Source organism: Pseudophryne corroboree, chromosome 6 (assembly GCF_028390025.1).
Source record: "Pseudophryne corroboree isolate aPseCor3 chromosome 6, aPseCor3.hap2, whole genome shotgun sequence".
Taxonomy (NCBI): Eukaryota; Metazoa; Chordata; class Amphibia; order Anura; family Myobatrachidae; genus Pseudophryne; species Pseudophryne corroboree.
The window spans coordinates 96,754,384-96,772,102 of NC_086449.1; the positions used below are offsets into that span (position 1 = coordinate 96,754,384).

The 17,719-nt window shown below is 39.0% G+C and overlaps 11 non-coding genes across 11 annotated transcripts; all 11 read left to right on the forward strand.

The window, feature by feature from the left end:
* Positions 1 to 795: 795 nt before the first annotated feature.
* Positions 796 to 867, forward strand: TRNAH-GUG (transfer RNA histidin (anticodon GUG)). The gene has a single exon. It is a non-coding gene; the product is annotated as a tRNA-His (tRNA).
* A 2,173-nt stretch (positions 868 to 3,040) lies between these two features.
* On the forward strand, positions 3,041 to 3,113 carry TRNAR-ACG (transfer RNA arginine (anticodon ACG)). The gene has a single exon. It is a non-coding gene; the product is annotated as a tRNA-Arg (tRNA).
* A 1,164-nt stretch (positions 3,114 to 4,277) lies between these two features.
* TRNAH-GUG (transfer RNA histidin (anticodon GUG)) lies at positions 4,278 to 4,349 on the forward strand. The gene has a single exon. It is a non-coding gene; the product is annotated as a tRNA-His (tRNA).
* A 1,589-nt stretch (positions 4,350 to 5,938) lies between these two features.
* On the forward strand, positions 5,939 to 6,011 carry TRNAR-ACG (transfer RNA arginine (anticodon ACG)). The gene has a single exon. It is a non-coding gene; the product is annotated as a tRNA-Arg (tRNA).
* Positions 6,012 to 7,176: 1,165 nt separating this feature from the next.
* On the forward strand, positions 7,177 to 7,248 carry TRNAH-GUG (transfer RNA histidin (anticodon GUG)). Its single transcript has one exon. It is a non-coding gene; the product is annotated as a tRNA-His (tRNA).
* A 2,757-nt stretch (positions 7,249 to 10,005) lies between these two features.
* On the forward strand, positions 10,006 to 10,078 carry TRNAR-ACG (transfer RNA arginine (anticodon ACG)). The gene has a single exon. It is a non-coding gene; the product is annotated as a tRNA-Arg (tRNA).
* A 1,165-nt stretch (positions 10,079 to 11,243) lies between these two features.
* TRNAH-GUG (transfer RNA histidin (anticodon GUG)) lies at positions 11,244 to 11,315 on the forward strand. The gene has a single exon. It is a non-coding gene; the product is annotated as a tRNA-His (tRNA).
* A 2,757-nt stretch (positions 11,316 to 14,072) lies between these two features.
* Positions 14,073 to 14,145, forward strand: TRNAR-ACG (transfer RNA arginine (anticodon ACG)). Its single transcript has one exon. It is a non-coding gene; the product is annotated as a tRNA-Arg (tRNA).
* Positions 14,146 to 15,310: 1,165 nt separating this feature from the next.
* On the forward strand, positions 15,311 to 15,382 carry TRNAH-GUG (transfer RNA histidin (anticodon GUG)). The gene has a single exon. It is a non-coding gene; the product is annotated as a tRNA-His (tRNA).
* Positions 15,383 to 16,387: 1,005 nt separating this feature from the next.
* On the forward strand, positions 16,388 to 16,460 carry TRNAR-ACG (transfer RNA arginine (anticodon ACG)). Its single transcript has one exon. It is a non-coding gene; the product is annotated as a tRNA-Arg (tRNA).
* Positions 16,461 to 17,041: 581 nt separating this feature from the next.
* TRNAH-GUG (transfer RNA histidin (anticodon GUG)) lies at positions 17,042 to 17,113 on the forward strand. The gene has a single exon. It is a non-coding gene; the product is annotated as a tRNA-His (tRNA).
* Positions 17,114 to 17,719: the final 606 nt, after the last annotated feature.

Genomic DNA, 17,719 nt, shown 5'->3' on the forward strand with positions numbered 1-17,719 from the left:
ATGGGAAATAAGCCCTGCAGCAAGTGTACAGTCAACTCTCAAAATTGGATTCTGTATATACTTGAATAACCATCAAAGTTTGAAACAGGTTCAAAAACATGATGAACACTCCACGTGGCATAAGACAGCTGGGCCAGTGGCGCATTGGATAACGCGTCTGACTACGGATCAGCAGATTGTAGGTTCGACTCCTACCTGGCTCGTTTAAGTTGCCGTGATCGTATAGTGGTTAGTACTCTGCGTTGTGGCCGCAGCAACCCCGGTTCGAATCCAGGTCACTGCTTTTTTATTTTATTTCTCACACATCCATTTCTTTACAATATTGAAGGTAAGGACAATTGAAGAAACTAAGCAGATTCTTTGAATGTGCTTGCACAATTTGTCTTTACTGCTTATTGTGAAGCTATCTTTCCATACTTTGAATAATTTCTTGTTCATTTCTTTGTGAATCATTTTCTTGAAATCTGGAAAGCTGACATAAATTCCTGAATACAGGAAACTCAAATGAATTGACTCTGAGCAAGTTCATCACAGGCTGAAAAGATCATTTTGCAGTCACAAAGAAAATTGTTTGTGAGATGTTTATGGGAAATAAGCCCTGCAGCAAGTGTACAGTCAACTCTCAAAATTTGATTCTGTATATACTTGAATAACCATCAAAGCTTGAACCAGGTTCAAAAACATGATGAACACTCCAAGTGGCATAAGACAGCTGGGCCAGTGGCGCAATGGATAAAGCGTCTGACTACGGATCAGCAGATTGTAGGTTCGACTCCTACCTGGCTCATTTAAGTTGCCGTGATCGTATAGTGGTTAGTACTCTGCGTTGTGGCCGCAGCAACCCTGGTTCGAATCCGGGTCACGGCATTTTCATTTTATTTCTCACACATCCATTTCTTTACAATATTGAAGGTAAGGACAATTGAAGAAACTAAGCAGATTCTTTGAATGTGCTTGCACAATTTGTCTTTTCTGCTTATTGTGAAGCTATCTTTCCATACTTTGAATCATTTCTTGATCATTTCTTTGTGAATAATTTTCTTGAAATCTGGAAAGCTGACATAAATTCCTGAATACAGGAAACTCAAATGAATGGACTCTGAGCAAGTTCATCACAGGCTGAAAATATAATTTTGCAGTCACAAAGAAAATTGTTTGTGAGATCTTTATGGGAAATAAGCCCTGCAGCAAGTGTACAGTCAACTCTAAAAATTTGATTCTGTATATACTTGAATAACCATCAAAGCTTGAAACAGGTTCAAAAACATGATGAACACTCCAAGTAGCATAAGACAGCTGGGCCAGTGGTGTAATGGATAACGCATCTGACTACGGATCAGCAGATTGTAGGTTCAACTCCTACCTGGCTCATTTAAGTTGTCGTGATCGTATAGTGGTTAGTACTCTGCGTTGTGGCCGCAGCAACCCCGGTTCGAATCCGGGTGACGGCATTTTCATTTTATTTCTCACACATCTATTTCTTTACAATATTGAAGGTAAGGACAATTGAAGAAACTAAGCAGATTCTTTGAATGTGCTTGCACAATTTGTCTTTACTGCTTATTGTGAAGCTATCTTTCCATACTTTGAATCATTTCTTGATCATTTCTTTGTGAATCATTGTCTTGAAATCTGGAAAGCTGACATAAATTCCTGAATACAGGAAACTCAAATGAATGGACTCTGAGCAAGTTCATCACAGGATGAAAAGATAATTTTGCAGTCACAAAGAAAATTGTTTGTGAGATGTTTATGGGAAATAAGCCCTGCAGCAAGTGTACAGTCATCTCTGAAAATGTGATTCTGTATATACTTCAATAACCATCAAAGCTTGAAACAGGTTCAAAAACATGATGAACACTCCAAGTGGCATAAGACAGCTGGGCCAGTGGCGCAACAGATAAAGCATCTGACTACGGATCAGCAGATTGTAGTTTCGACTCCTACCTGGCTCGTTTAAGTTGCCGTGGTTGTATAGTGGTTAGTACTCTGCATTGTGGCCGCAGCAACCCCGGTTCGAATCTGGGTCATGGCATTTTCATTTTATTTCTCACACATCCATTTCTTTACAATATTGAAGGTAAGGACAATTGAAGAAACTAAGCAGATTCTTTGAATGTGCTTGCACAATTTGTCTTTACTGCTTATTGTGAAGCTATCTTTCCATACTTTGAATCATTTCTTTGTGAATCATTTTCTTGAAATCTGGAAAGCTGACATAAATTCCTGAATACAGGAAACTCAAATGAATGGACTCTGAGCAAGTTCATCACAGGCTGAAAAGATCATTTTGCAGTCACAAAAAGAATTGTTTGTGAGATGTTTATGGGAAATAAGCCCTGCAGCAAGTGTACAGTCAACTCTCAAAATTTGATTCTGTATATACTTCAATAACCATCAAAGCTTAAAACAGGTTCAAAAACATGGTGAACACTCCAAGTGGCATAAGACAGCTGGGCTAGTGGCGCATTGGATAACGCGTCTGACTACGGATCAGCAGATTGTAGGTTCGACTCCTATCTGGCTCGTTTAGGTTGCTGTGATCGTATAGTGGTTAGCACTCTGCGTTGTGGCTGCAGCAACCCTGGTTCGAAGCCGTGTCACGGCATTTTCATTTTATTTCTCACACATCCATTTCTTTACAATATTGAAGGTAAGGACAATTGAAGAAACTAAGCAGATTCTTTGAATGTGCTTGCACAATTTGTCTTTACTGCTTATTGTGAAGCTATCTTTCCATACTTTGAATCATTTCTTGATCATTTCTTTGTGAATCATTTTCTTGAAATCTGGAAAGCTGACATAAATTCCCGAATACAGGAAACTCAAATGAATGAACTCTGAGCAAGTTCATCACAGGCTGAAAAGATCATTTTGCAGTCACAAAAAAAATTGTTTGTGAGATGTTTATGGGAAATAAGCCCTGCAGCAAGTGTACAGTCAACTCTCAAAATTTGATTCTGTATATACTTGAATAACCATCAAAGCTTGAAACAGGTTCAAAAACATGATGAACACTCCAAAGTGGCATAGGACAGCTGGGCCAGTGGCGCAATGGATAACGCGTCTGACTACGGATCAGAAGATTGTAGGTTCGACTTCTACCTGGCTCGTTTAAGTTGCTGTGATCGTATAGTGGTTAGTACTCTGCGTTGTGGCCGCAGCAACCCTGGTTCGAAGCCGTGTCACGGCATTTTCATTTTATTTCTCACACATCCATTTCTTTACAATATTGAAGGTAAGGACAATTGAAGAAACTAAGCAGATTCTTTGAATGTGCTTGCACAATTTGTATTTACTGCTTATTGTGAAGCTATCTTTCCATACTTTGAATCATTTCTTTGTGAATCATTTTCTTGAAATCTGGAAAGCTGACATAAATTCCTGAATACAGGAAACTCAAATGAATGGACTCTGAGCAAGTTCATCACAGGCTGAAAAGATCATTTTGCAGTCACAAAAAGAATTGTTTGTGAGATGTTTATGGGAAATAAGCCCTGCAGCAAGTGTACAGTCAACTCTCAAAATTGGATTCTGTATATACTTGAATAACCATCAAAGTTTGAAACAGGTTCAAAAACATGATGAACACTCCACGTGCATAAGACAGCTGGGCCAGTGGCGCATTGGATAACGCATCTGACTACGGATCAGCAGATTGTAGGTTCGACTCCTACCTGGCTCGTTTAAGTTGCCGTGATCGTATAGTGGTTAGTACTCTGCGTTGTGTCCGCAGCAACCCCGGTTCGAATCCAGGTCACTGCTTTTTTATTTTATTTCTCACACATCCATTTCTTTACAATATTGAAGGTAAGGACAATTGAAGAAACTAAGCAGATTCTTTGAATGTGCTTGCACAATTTGTCTTTACTGCTTATTGTGAAGCTATCTTTCCATACTTTGAATAATTTCTTGATCATTTCTTTGTGAATCATTTTCTTGAAATCTGGAAAGCTGACATAAATTCCTGAATACAGGAAACTCAAATGAATTGACTCTGAGCAAGTTCATCACAGGCTGAAAAGATCATTTTGCAGTCACAAAGAAAATTGTTTGTGAGATGTTTATGGGAAATAAGCCCTGCAGCAAGTGTACAGTCAACTCTCAAAATTTGATTCTGTATATACTTGAATAACCATCAAAGCTTGAAACAGGTTCAAAAACATGATGAACACTCCAAGTGGCATAAGACAGCTGGGCCAGTGGCGCAATGGATAAAGCGTCTGACTACGGATCAGCAGATTGTAGGTTCGACTCCTACCTGGCTCATTTAAGTTGCCGTGATCGTATAGTGGTTAGTACTCTGCGTTGTGGCCGCAGCAACCCTGGTTCGAATCCGGGTCACGGCATTTTCATTTTATTTCTCACACATCCATTTCTTTACAATATTGAAGGTAAGGACAATTGAAGAAACTAAGCAGATTCTTTGAATGTGCTTGCACAATTTGTCTTTACTGCTTATTGTGAAGCTATCTTTCCATACTTTGAATCATTTCTTTGTGAATCATTTTCTTGAAATCTGGAAAGCTGACATAAATTCCTGAATACAGGAAACTCAAATGAATGGACTCTGAGCAAGTTCATCACAGGCTGAAAAGATCATTTTGCAGTCACAAAAAGAATTGTTTGTGAGATGTTTATGGGAAATAAGCCCTGCAGCAAGTGTACAGTCAACTCTCAAAATTTGATTCTGTATATACTTCAATAACCATCAAAGCTTAAAACAGGTTCAAAAACATGGTGAACACTCCAAGTGGCATAAGACAGCTGGGCCAGTGGCGCATTGGATAACGCATCTGACTACGGATCAGCAGATTGTAGGTTCGACTCTTATCTGGCTCGTTTAGGTTGACGTGATCGTATAGTGGTTAGCACTCTGCGTTGTGGCCGCAGCAACCCTGGTTTGAAGCCGTGTCACGGCATTTTCATTTTATTTCTCACACATCCATTTCTTTACAATATTGAAGGTAAGGACAATTGAAGAAACTAAGCAGATTCTTTGAATGTGCTTGCACAATTTGTCTTTACTGCTTATTGTGAAGCTATCTTTCCATACTTTGAATCATTTCTTGATCATTTCTTTGTGAATAATTTTCTTGAAATCTGGAAAGCTGACATAAATTCCTGAATACAGGAAACTCAAATGAATGGACTCTGAGCAAGTTCATCACAGGCTGAAAAGATCATTTTGCAGTCACAAAAAGAATTGTTTGTGAGATGTTTATGGGAAATAAGCCCTGCAGCAAGTGTACAGTCAACTCTCAAAATTTGATTCTGTATATACTTCAATAACCATCAAAGCTTAAAACAGGTTCAAAAACTTGGTGAACACTCCAAGTGGCATGAGACAGCTGGGCTAGTGGCGCATTGGATAACGCGTCTGACTACGGATCAGCAGATTGTAGGTTCGACTCCTATCTGGCTCGTTTAGGTTGCTGTGATCGTATAGTGGTTAGCACTCTGCGTTGTGGCCGCAGCAACCCTGGTTCGAAGCCGTGTCACGGCATTTTCATTTTATTTCTCACACATCCATTTCTTTACAATATTGAAGGTAAGGACAATTGAAGAAACTAAGCAGATTCTTTGAATGTGCTTGCACAATTTGTCTTTACTGCTTATTGTGAAGCTATCTTTCCATACTTTGAATCATTTCTTGATCATTTCTTTGTGAATCATTTTCTTGAAATCTGGAAAGCTGACATAAATTCCCGAATACAGGAAACTCAAATGAATGGACTCTGAGCAAGTTCATCACAGGCTGAAAAGATCATTTTGCAGTCACAAAAATAATTGTTTGTGAGATGTTTATGGGAAATAAGCCCTGCAGCAAGTGTACAGTCAACTCTCAAAATTTGATTCTGTATATACTTGAATAACCATCAAAGCTTGAAACAGGTTCAAAAACATGATGAACACTCCAAAGTGGCATAGGACAGCTGGGCCAGTGGCGCAATGGATAACGCGTCTGACTACGGATCAGAAGATTGTAGGTTCGATTTCTACCTGGCTCGTTTAAGTTGCCGTGATCGTATAGTGGTTAGTACTCTGCGTTGTGGCCGCAGCAACCCTGGTTCGAAGCCGTGTCACGGCATTTTCATTTTATTTCTCACACATCCATTTCTTTACAATATTGAAGGTAAGGACAATTGAAGAAACTAAGCAGATTCTTTGAATGTGCTTGCACAATTTGTATTTACTGCTTATTGTGAAGCTATCTTTCCATACTTTGAATCATTTCTTTGTGAATCATTTTCTTGAAATCTGGAAAGCTGACATAAATTCCTGAATACAGGAAACTCAAATGAATGGACTCTGAGCAAGTTCATCACAGGCTGAAAAGATCATTTTGCAGTCACAAAAAGAATTGTCTGTGAGATGTTTATGGGAAATAAGCCCTGCAGCAAGTGTACAGTCAACTCTCAAAATTGGATTCTGTATATACTTGAATAACCATCAAAGTTTGAAACAGGTTCAAAAACATGATGAACACTCCACGTGGCATAAGACAGCTGGGCCAGTGGCGCATTGGATAACGCGTCTGACTACGGATCAGCAGATTGTAGGTTCGACTCCTACCTGGCTCGTTTAAGTTGCCGTGATCGTATAGTGGTTAGTACTCTGCGTTGTGGCCGCAGCAACCCCGGTTCGAATCCAGGTCACTGCTTTTTTATTTTATTTCTCACACATCCATTTCTTTACAATATTGAAGGTAAGGACAATTGAAGAAACTAAGCAGATTCTTTGAATGTGCTTGCACAATTTGTCTTTACTGCTTATTGTGAAGCTATCTTTCCATACTTTGAATAATTTCTTGTTCATTTCTTTGTGAATCATTTTCTTGAAATCTGGAAAGCTGACATAAATTCCTGAATACAGGAAACTCAAATGAATTGACTCTGAGCAAGTTCATCACAGGCTGAAAAGATCATTTTGCAGTCACAAAGAAAATTGTTTGTGAGATGTTTATGGGAAATAAGCCCTGCAGCAAGTGTACAGTCAACTCTCAAAATTTGATTCTGTATATACTTGAATAACCATCAAAGCTTGAAACAGGTTCAAAAACATGATGAACACTCCAAGTGGCATAAGACAGCTGGGCCAGTGGCGCAATGGATAAAGCGTCTGACTACGGATCAGCAGATTGTAGGTTCGACTCCTACCTGGCTCATTTAAGTTGCCGTGATCGTATAGTGGTTAGTACTCTGCGTTGTGGCCGCAGCAACCCTGGTTCGAATCCGGGTCACGGCATTTTCATTTTATTTCTCACACATCCATTTCTTTACAATATTGAAGGTAAGGACAATTGAAGAAACTAAGCAGATTCTTTGAATGTGCTTGCACAATTTGTCTTTTCTGCTTATTGTGAAGCTATCTTTCCATACTGTGAATCATTTCTTGATCATTTCTTTGTGAATAATTTTCTTGAAATCTGGAAAGCTGACATAAATTCCTGAATACAGGAAACTCAAATGAATGGACTCTGAGCAAGTTCATCACAGGCTGAAAATATAATTTTGCAGTCACAAAGAAAATTGTTTGTGAGATCTTTATGGGAAATAAGCCCTGCAGCAAGTGTACAGTCAACTCTAAAAATTTGATTCTGTATATACTTCAATAACCATCAAAGCTTGAAACAGGTTCAAAAACATGATGAACACTCCAAGTAGCATAAGACAGCTGGGCCAGTGGTGTAATGGATAACGCATCTGACTACGGATCAGCAGATTGTAGGTTCAACTCCTACCTGGCTCATTTAAGTTGTCGTGATCGTATAGTGGTTAGTATTCTGCGTTGTGGCCGCAGCAACCCCGGTTCGAATCCGGGTGACGGCATTTTCATTTTATTTCTCACACATCTATTTCTTTACAATATTGAAGGTAAGGACAATTGAAGAAACTAAGCAGATTCTTTGAATGTGCTTGCACAATTTGTCTTTACTGCTTATTGTGAAGCTATCTTTCCATACTTTGAATCATTTCTTGATCATTTCTTTGTGAATCATTGTCTTGAAATCTGGAAAGCTGACATAAATTCCTGAATACAGGAAACTCAAATGAATGGACTCTGAGCAAGTTCATCACAGGATGAAAAGATAATTTTGCAGTCACAAAGAAAATTGTTTGTGAGATGTTTATGGGAAATAAGCCCTGCAGCAAGTGTACAGTCATCTCTGAAAATGTGATTCTGTATATACTTCAATAACCATCAAAGCTTGAAACAGGTTCAAAAACATGATGAACACTCCAAGTGGCATAAGACAGCTGGGCCAGTGGCGCAACAGATAAAGCATCTGACTACGGATCAGCAGATTGTAGTTTCGACTCCTACCTGGCTCGTTTAAGTTGCCGTGGTTGTATAGTGGTTAGTACTCTGCATTGTGGCCGCAGCAACCCCAGTTTGAATCCAGGTCACTGCTTTTTTATTTTATTTCTCACACATCCATTTCTTTACAATATTGAAGGTAAGGACAATTGAAGAAACTAAGCAGATTCTTTGAATGTGCTTGCACAATTTGTCTTTACTGCTTATTGTGAAGCTATCTTTCCATACTTTGAATAATTTCTTGATCATTTCTTTGTGAATCATTTTCTTGAAATCTGGAAAGCTGACATAAATTCCTGAATACAGGAAACTCAAATTAATTGACTCTGAGCAAGTTCATCACAGGCTGAAAAGATCATTTTGCAGTCACAAAGAAAATTGTTTGTGAGATGTTTATGGGAAATAAGCCCTGCAGCAAGTGTACAGTCAACTCTCAAAATTTGATTCTGTATATACTTGAATAACCATCAAAGCTTGAAATAGGTTCAAAAACATGATGAACACTCCAAGTGGCATAAGACAGCTGGGCCAGTGGCACATTGGATAATGCGTCTGACTACGAATCAGCAGATTGTAGGTTCGACTCCTACCTGGCTCGTTTAAGTTGCCGTGATCGTATAGTGGTTAGTACTCTGCGTTGTGGCCGCAGCAACCCCGGTTCGAATCTGGGTCATGGCATTTTCATTTTATTTCTCACACATCCATTTCTTTACAATATTGAAGGTAAGGACAATTGAAGAAACTAAGCAGATTCTTTGAATGTGCTTGCACAATTTGTCTTTACTGCTTATTGTGAAGCTATCTTTCCATACTTTGAATCATTTCTTTGTGAATCATTTTCTTGAAATCTGGAAAGCTGACATAAATTCCTGAATACAGGAAACTCAAATGAATGGACTCTGAGCAAGTTCATCACAGGCTGAAAAGATCATTTTGCAGTCACAAAAAGAATTGTTTGTGAGATGTTTATGGGAAATAAGCCCTGCAGCAAGTGTACAGTCAACTCTCAAAATTTGATTCTGTATATACTTCAATAACCATCAAAGCTTAAAACAGGTTCAAAAACATGGTGAACACTCCAAGTGGCATAAGACAGCTGGGCTAGTGGCGCATTGGATAACGCGTCTGACTACGGATCAGCAGATTGTAGGTTCGACTCCTATCTGGCTCGTTTAGGTTGCTGTGATCGTATAGTGGTTAGCACTCTGCGTTGTGGCCGCAGCAACCCTGGTTCGAAGCCGTGTCACGGCATTTTCATTTTATTTCTCACACATCCATTTCTTTACAATATTGAAGGTAAGGACAATTGAAGAAACTAAGCAGATTCTTTGAATGTGCTTGCACAATTTGTCTTTACTGCTTATTGTGAAGCTATCTTTCCATACTTTGAATCATTTCTTGATCATTTCTTTGTGAATCATTTTCTTGAAATCTGGAAAGCTGACATAAATTCCCGAATACAGGAAACTCAAATGAATGAACTCTGAGCAAGTTCATCACAGGCTGAAAAGATCATTTTGCAGTCACAAAAAAAATTGTTTGTGAGATGTTTATGGGAAATAAGCCCTGCAGCAAGTGTACAGTCAACTCTCAAAATTTGATTCTGTATATACTTGAATAACCATCAAAGCTTGAAACAGGTTCAAAAACATGATGAACACTCCAAAGTGGCATAGGACAGCTGGGCCAGTGGCGCAATGGATAACGCGTCTGACTACGGATCAGAAGATTGTAGGTTCGACTTCTACCTGGCTCGTTTAAGTTGCCGTGATCGTATAGTGGTTAGTACTCTGCGCTGTGGCCGCAGCAACCCTGGTTCGAAGCCGTGTCACGGCATTTTCATTTTATTTCTCACACATCCATTTCTTTACAATATTGAAGGTAAGGACAATTGAAGAAACTAAGCAGATTCTTTGAATGTGCTTGCACAATTTGTATTTACTGCTTATTGTGAAGCTATCTTTCCATACTTTGAATCATTTCTTTGTGAATCATTTTCTTGAAATCTGGAAAGCTGACATAAATTCCTGAATACAGGAAACTCAAATGAATGGACTCTGAGCAAGTTCATCACAGGCTGAAAAGATCATTTTGCAGTCACAAAAAGAATTGTCTGTGAGATGTTTATGGGAAATAAGCCCTGCAGCAAGTGTACAGTCAACTCTCAAAATTGGATTCTGTATATACTTGAATAACCATCAAAGTTTGAAACAGGTTCAAAAACATGATGAACACTCCACGTGGCATAAGACAGCTGGGCCAGTGGCGCATTGGATAACGCGTCTGACTACGGATCAGCAGATTGTAGGTTCGACTCCTACCTGGCTCGTTTAAGTTGCCGTGATCGTATAGTGGTTAGTACTCTGCGTTGTGGCCGCAGCAACCCCGGTTCGAATCCAGGTCACTGCTTTTTTATTTTATTTCTCACACATCCATTTCTTTACAATATTGAAGGTAAGGACAATTGAAGAAACTAAGCAGATTCTTTGAATGTGCTTGCACAATTTGTCTTTACTGCTTATTGTGAAGCTATCTTTCCATACTTTGAATAATTTCTTGTTCATTTCTTTGTGAATCATTTTCTTGAAATCTGGAAAGCTGACATAAATTCCTGAATACAGGAAACTCAAATGAATTGACTCTGAGCAAGTTCATCACAGGCTGAAAAGATCATTTTGCAGTCACAAAGAAAATTGTTTGTGAGATGTTTATGGGAAATAAGCCCTGCAGCAAGTGTACAGTCAACTCTCAAAATTTGATTCTGTATATACTTGAATAACCATCAAAGCTTGAAACAGGTTCAAAAACATGATGAACACTCCAAGTGGCATAAGACAGCTGGGCCAGTGGCGCAATGGATAAAGCGTCTGACTACGGATCAGCAGATTGTAGGTTCGACTCCTACCTGGCTCATTTAAGTTGCCGTGATCGTATAGTGGTTAGTACTCTGCGTTGTGGCCGCAGCAACCCTGGTTCGAATCCGGGTCACGGCATTTTCATTTTATTTCTCACACATCCATTTCTTTACAATATTGAAGGTAAGGACAATTGAAGAAACTAAGCAGATTCTTTGAATGTGCTTGCACAATTTGTCTTTTCTGCTTATTGTGAAGCTATCTTTCCATACTGTGAATCATTTCTTGATCATTTCTTTGTGAATAATTTTCTTGAAATCTGGAAAGCTGACATAAATTCCTGAATACAGGAAACTCAAATGAATGGACTCTGAGCAAGTTCATCACAGGCTGAAAATATAATTTTGCAGTCACAAAGAAAATTGTTTGTGAGATCTTTATGGGAAATAAGCCCTGCAGCAAGTGTACAGTCAACTCTAAAAATTTGATTCTGTATATACTTCAATAACCATCAAAGCTTGAAACAGGTTCAAAAACATGATGAACACTCCAAGTAGCATAAGACAGCTGGGCCAGTGGTGTAATGGATAACGCATCTGACTACGGATCAGCAGATTGTAGGTTCAACTCCTACCTGGCTCATTTAAGTTGTCGTGATCGTATAGTGGTTAGTATTCTGCGTTGTGGCCGCAGCAACCCCGGTTCGAATCCGGGTGACGGCATTTTCATTTTATTTCTCACACATCTATTTCTTTACAATATTGAAGGTAAGGACAATTGAAGAAACTAAGCAGATTCTTTGAATGTGCTTGCACAATTTGTCTTTACTGCTTATTGTGAAGCTATCTTTCCATACTTTGAATCATTTCTTGATCATTTCTTTGTGAATCATTGTCTTGAAATCTGGAAAGCTGACATAAATTCCTGAATACAGGAAACTCAAATGAATGGACTCTGAGCAAGTTCATCACAGGATGAAAAGATAATTTTGCAGTCACAAAGAAAATTGTTTGTGAGATGTTTATGGGAAATAAGCCCTGCAGCAAGTGTACAGTCATCTCTGAAAATGTGATTCTGTATATACTTCAATAACCATCAAAGCTTGAAACAGGTTCAAAAACATGATGAACACTCCAAGTGGCATAAGACAGCTGGGCCAGTGGCGCAACAGATAAAGCATCTGACTACGGATCAGCAGATTGTAGTTTCGACTCCTACCTGGCTCGTTTAAGTTGCCGTGGTTGTATAGTGGTTAGTACTCTGCATTGTGGCCGCAGCAACCCCAGTTCGAATCCAGGTCACTGCTTTTTTATTTTATTTCTCACACATCCATTTCTTTACAATATTGAAGGTAAGGACAATTGAAGAAACTAAGCAGATTCTTTGAATGTGCTTGCACAATTTGTCTTTACTGCTTATTGTGAAGCTATCTTTCCATACTTTGAATAATTTCTTGATCATTTCTTTGTGAATCATTTTCTTGAAATCTGGAAAGCTGACATAAATTCCTGAATACAGGAAACTCAAATTAATTGACTCTGAGCAAGTTCATCACAGGCTGAAAAGATCATTTTGCAGTCACAAAGAAAATTGTTTGTGAGATGTTTATGGGAAATAAGCCCTGCAGCAAGTGTACAGTCAACTCTCAAAATTTGATTCTGTATATACTTGAATAACCATCAAAGCTTGAAATAGGTTCAAAAACATGATGAACACTCCAAGTGGCATAAGACAGCTGGGCCAGTGGCACATTGGATAATGCGTCTGACTACGAATCAGCAGATTGTAGGTTCGACTCCTACCTGGCTCGTTTAAGTTGCCGTGATCGTATAGTGGTTAGTACTCTGCGTTGTGGCCGCAGCAACCCCGGTTCGAATCTGGGTCATGGCATTTTCATTTTATTTCTCACACATCCATTTCTTTACAATATTGAAGGTAAGGACAATTGAAGAAACTAAGCAGATTCTTTGAATGTGCTTGCACAATTTGTCTTTACTGCTTATTGTGAAGCTATCTTTCCATACTTTGAATCATTTCTTTGTGAATCATTTTCTTGAAATCTGGAAAGCTGACATAAATTCCTGAATACAGGAAACTCAAATGAATGGACTCTGAGCAAGTTCATCACAGGCTGAAAAGATCATTTTGCAGTCACAAAAAGAATTGTTTGTGAGATGTTTATGGGAAATAAGCCCTGCAGCAAGTGTACAGTCAACTCTCAAAATTTGATTCTGTATATACTTCAATAACCATCAAAGCTTAAAACAGGTTCAAAAACATGGTGAACACTCCAAGTGGCATAAGACAGCTGGGCTAGTGGCGCATTGGATAACGCGTCTGACTACGGATCAGCAGATTGTAGGTTCGACTCCTATCTGGCTCGTTTAGGTTGCTGTGATCGTATAGTGGTTAGCACTCTGCGTTGTGGCCGCAGCAACCCTGGTTCGAAGCCGTGTCACGGCATTTTCATTTTATTTCTCACACATCCATTTCTTTACAATATTGAAGGTAAGGACAATTGAAGAAACTAAGCAGATTCTTTGAATGTGCTTGCACAATTTGTCTTTACTGCTTATTGTGAAGCTATCTTTCCATACTTTGAATCATTTCTTGATCATTTCTTTGTGAATCATTTTCTTGAAATCTGGAAAGCTGACATAAATTCCCGAATACAGGAAACTCAAATGAATGAACTCTGAGCAAGTTCATCACAGGCTGAAAAGATCATTTTGCAGTCACAAAAAAAATTGTTTGTGAGATGTTTATGGGAAATAAGCCCTGCAGCAAGTGTACAGTCAACTCTCAAAATTTGATTCTGTATATACTTGAATAACCATCAAAGCTTGAAACAGGTTCAAAAACATGATGAACACTCCAAAGTGGCATAGGACAGCTGGGCCAGTGGCGCAATGGATAACGCGTCTGACTACGGATCAGAAGATTGTAGGTTCGACTTCTACCTGGCTCGTTTAAGTTGCCGTGATCGTATAGTGGTTAGTACTCTGCGCTGTGGCCGCAGCAACCCTGGTTCGAAGCCGTGTCACGGCATTTTCATTTTATTTCTCACACATCCATTTCTTTACAATATTGAAGGTAAGGACAATTGAAGAAACTAAGCAGATTCTTTGAATGTGCTTGCACAATTTGTATTTACTGCTTATTGTGAAGCTATCTTTCCATACTTTGAATCATTTCTTTGTGAATCATTTTCTTGAAATCTGGAAAGCTGACATAAATTCCTGAATACAGGAAACTCAAATGAATGGACTCTGAGCAAGTTCATCACAGGCTGAAAAGATCATTTTGCAGTCACAAAAAGAATTGTTTGTGAGATGTTTATGGGAAATAAGCCCTGCAGCAAGTGTACAGTCAACTCTCAAAATTGGATTCTGTATATACTTGAATAACCATCAAAGTTTGAAACAGGTTCAAAAACATGATGAACACTCCACGTGGCATAAGACAGCTGGGCCAGTGGCGCATTGGATAACGCGTCTGACTACGGATCAGCAGATTGTAGGTTCGACTCCTACCTGGCTCGTTTAAGTTGCCGTGATTGTATAGTGGTTAGTACTCTGCGTTGTGGCCGCAGCAACCCCGGTTCGAATCCAGGTCACTGCTTTTTTATTTTATTTCTCACACATCCATTTCTTTACAATATTGAAGGTAAGGACAATTGAAGAAACTAAGCAGATTCTTTGAATGTGCTTGCACAATTTGTCTTTACTGCTTATTGTGAAGCTGTCTTTCCATACTTTGAATAATTTCTTGATCATTTCTTTGTGAATCATTTTCTTGAAATCTGGAAAGCTGAAATAAATTCCTGAATACAGGAAACTCAAATGAATTGACTCTGAGCAAGTTCATCACAGGCTGAAAAGATCATTTTGCAGTCACAAAGAAAATTGTTTGTGAGATGTTTATGGGAAATAAGCCCTGCAGCAAGTGTACAGTCAACTCTCAAAATTTGATTCTGTATATACTTGAATAACCATCAAAGCTTGAAACAGGTTCAAAAACATGATGAACACTCCAAGTGGCATAAGACAGCTGGGCCAGTGGCGCAATGGATAAAGCGTCTGACTACGGATCAGCAGATTGTAGGTTCGACTCCTACCTGGCTCATTTAAGTTGCCGTGATCGTATAGTGGTTAGTACTCTGCGTTGTGGCTGCAGCAACCCTGGTTCGAATCCGGGTCACGGCATTTTCATTTTATTTCTCACACATCCATTTCTTTACAATATTGAAGGTAAGGACAATTGAAGAAACTAAGCAGATTCTTTGAATGTGCTTGCACAATTTGTCTTTACTGCTTATTGTGAAGCTATCTTTCCATACTTTGAATCATTTCTTTGTGAATCATTTTCTTGAAATCTGGAAAGCTGACATAAATTCCTGAATACAGGAAACTCAAATGAATGGACTCTGAGCAAGTTCATCACAGGCTGAAAAGATCATTTTGCAGTCACAAAAAGAATTGTTTGTGAGATGTTTATGGGAAATAAGCCCTGCAGCAAGTGTACAGTCAACTCTCAAAATTTGATTCTGTATATACTTCAATAACCATCAAAGCTTAAAACAGGTTCAAAAACATGGTGAACACTCCAAGTGACATAAGACAGCTGGGCCAGTGGCGCATTGGATAACGCATCTGACTACGGATCAGCAGATTGTAGGTTCGACTCTTATCTGGCTCGTTTAGGTTGACGTGATCGTATAGTGGTTAGCACTCTGCGTTGTGGCCGCAGCAACCCTGGTTCGAAGCCGTGTCACGGCATTTTCATTTTATTTCTCACACATCCATTTCTTTACAATATTGAAGGTAAGGACAATTGAAGAAACTAAGCAGATTCTTTGAATGTGCTTGCACAATTTGTCTTTACTGCTTATTGTGAAGCTATCTTTCCATACTTTGAATCATTTCTTGATCATTTCTTTGTGAATAATTTTCTTGAAATCTGGAAAGCTGACATAAATTCCTGAATACAGGAAACTCAAATGAATTGACTCTGAGCAAGTTCATCACAGGCTGAAAATATAATTTTGCAGTCACAAAGAAAATTGTTTGTGAGATCTTTATGGGAAATAAGCCCTGCAGCAAGTGTACAGTCAACTCTCAAAATTTGATTCTGTATATACTTCAATAACCATCAAAGCTTGAAACAGGTTCAAAAACATGATGAACACTCCAAAGTGGCATAAGACAGCTGGGCTAGTGGCGCAATGGATAACGCGCCTGACTACGGATCAGAAGATTGTAGGTTCGACTCCTACCTGGCTCATTTAAGTTGCCGTGATCGTATAGTGGTTAGTACTCTGCGTTGTGCAGCAGCAACCCCGGTTCGAATCCGGGTGACGGCTTTTTCATTTTATTTCTCACACATCCATTTCTTTACAATATTGAATGTAAGGACAATTGAAGAAACTAAGCAGATTCTTTGAATGTGCTTGCACAATTTGTCTTTACTGCTTATTGTGAAGCTATCTTTCCATACTTTGAATCATTTCTTTGTGAATCATTTTCTTGAAATCTGGAAAGCTGACATAAATTCCTGAATACAGGAAACTCAAATGAATGGACTCTGAGCAAGTTCATCACAGGCTGAAAAGATCATTTTGCAGTCACAAAAAGAATTGTTTGTGAGATGTTTATGGGAAATAAGCCCTGCAGCAAGTGTACAGTCAACTCTCAAAATTTGATTCTGTATATACTTCAATAACCATCAAAGCTTGAAACAGGTTCAAAAACATGATGAACACTCCAAAGTGGTATAAGACAGCTGGGCCAGTGGCGAATTGGATAACGCGTCTGACTACGGATCAGCAGATTGTAGGTTCGACTCCTACCTGGCTCGTTTAAGTTGCCGTGATCGTATAGTGGTTAGTACTCTGCGTTGTGGCCGCAGCAACCCCGGTTCGAATCCGGGTCACGGCATTTTCATTTTATTTCTCACACATCCATTTCTTTACAATATTGAAGGTAAGGACAATTGAAGAAACTAAGCAGATTCTTTGAATGTGCTTGCACAATTTGTCTTTACTGCTTATTGTGAAGCTATCTTTCCATACTTTGAATCATTTCTTGATCATTTCTTTGTGAATCATTTTCTTGAAATCTGGAAAGCTGACATAAATTCCTGAATACAGGAAACTCAAATGAATGGACTCTGAGCAAGTTCATCACAGGCTGAAAATATAATTTTGCAGTCACAAAGAAAATTGTTTGTGAGATCTTTATGGGAAATTAGCCCTGCAGCAAGTGTACAGTCAACTCTGAAAATTTGATTCTGTATATACTTCAATAACCATCAAAGCTTGAAACAGGTTCAAAAACATGATGAACACTCCAAGTAGCATAAGACAGCTGGGCCAGTGGCGTAATGGATAACGCGTGTGACTACGGATCAGCAGATTGTAGGTTCGACTCCTATCTGGCTCGTTTAGGTTGCAGTGATCGTATAGTGGTTAGCACTCTGCGTTGTGGCCGCAGCAACCCTGGTTCGAAGCCGTGTCACGGCATTTTCATTTTATTTCTCACACA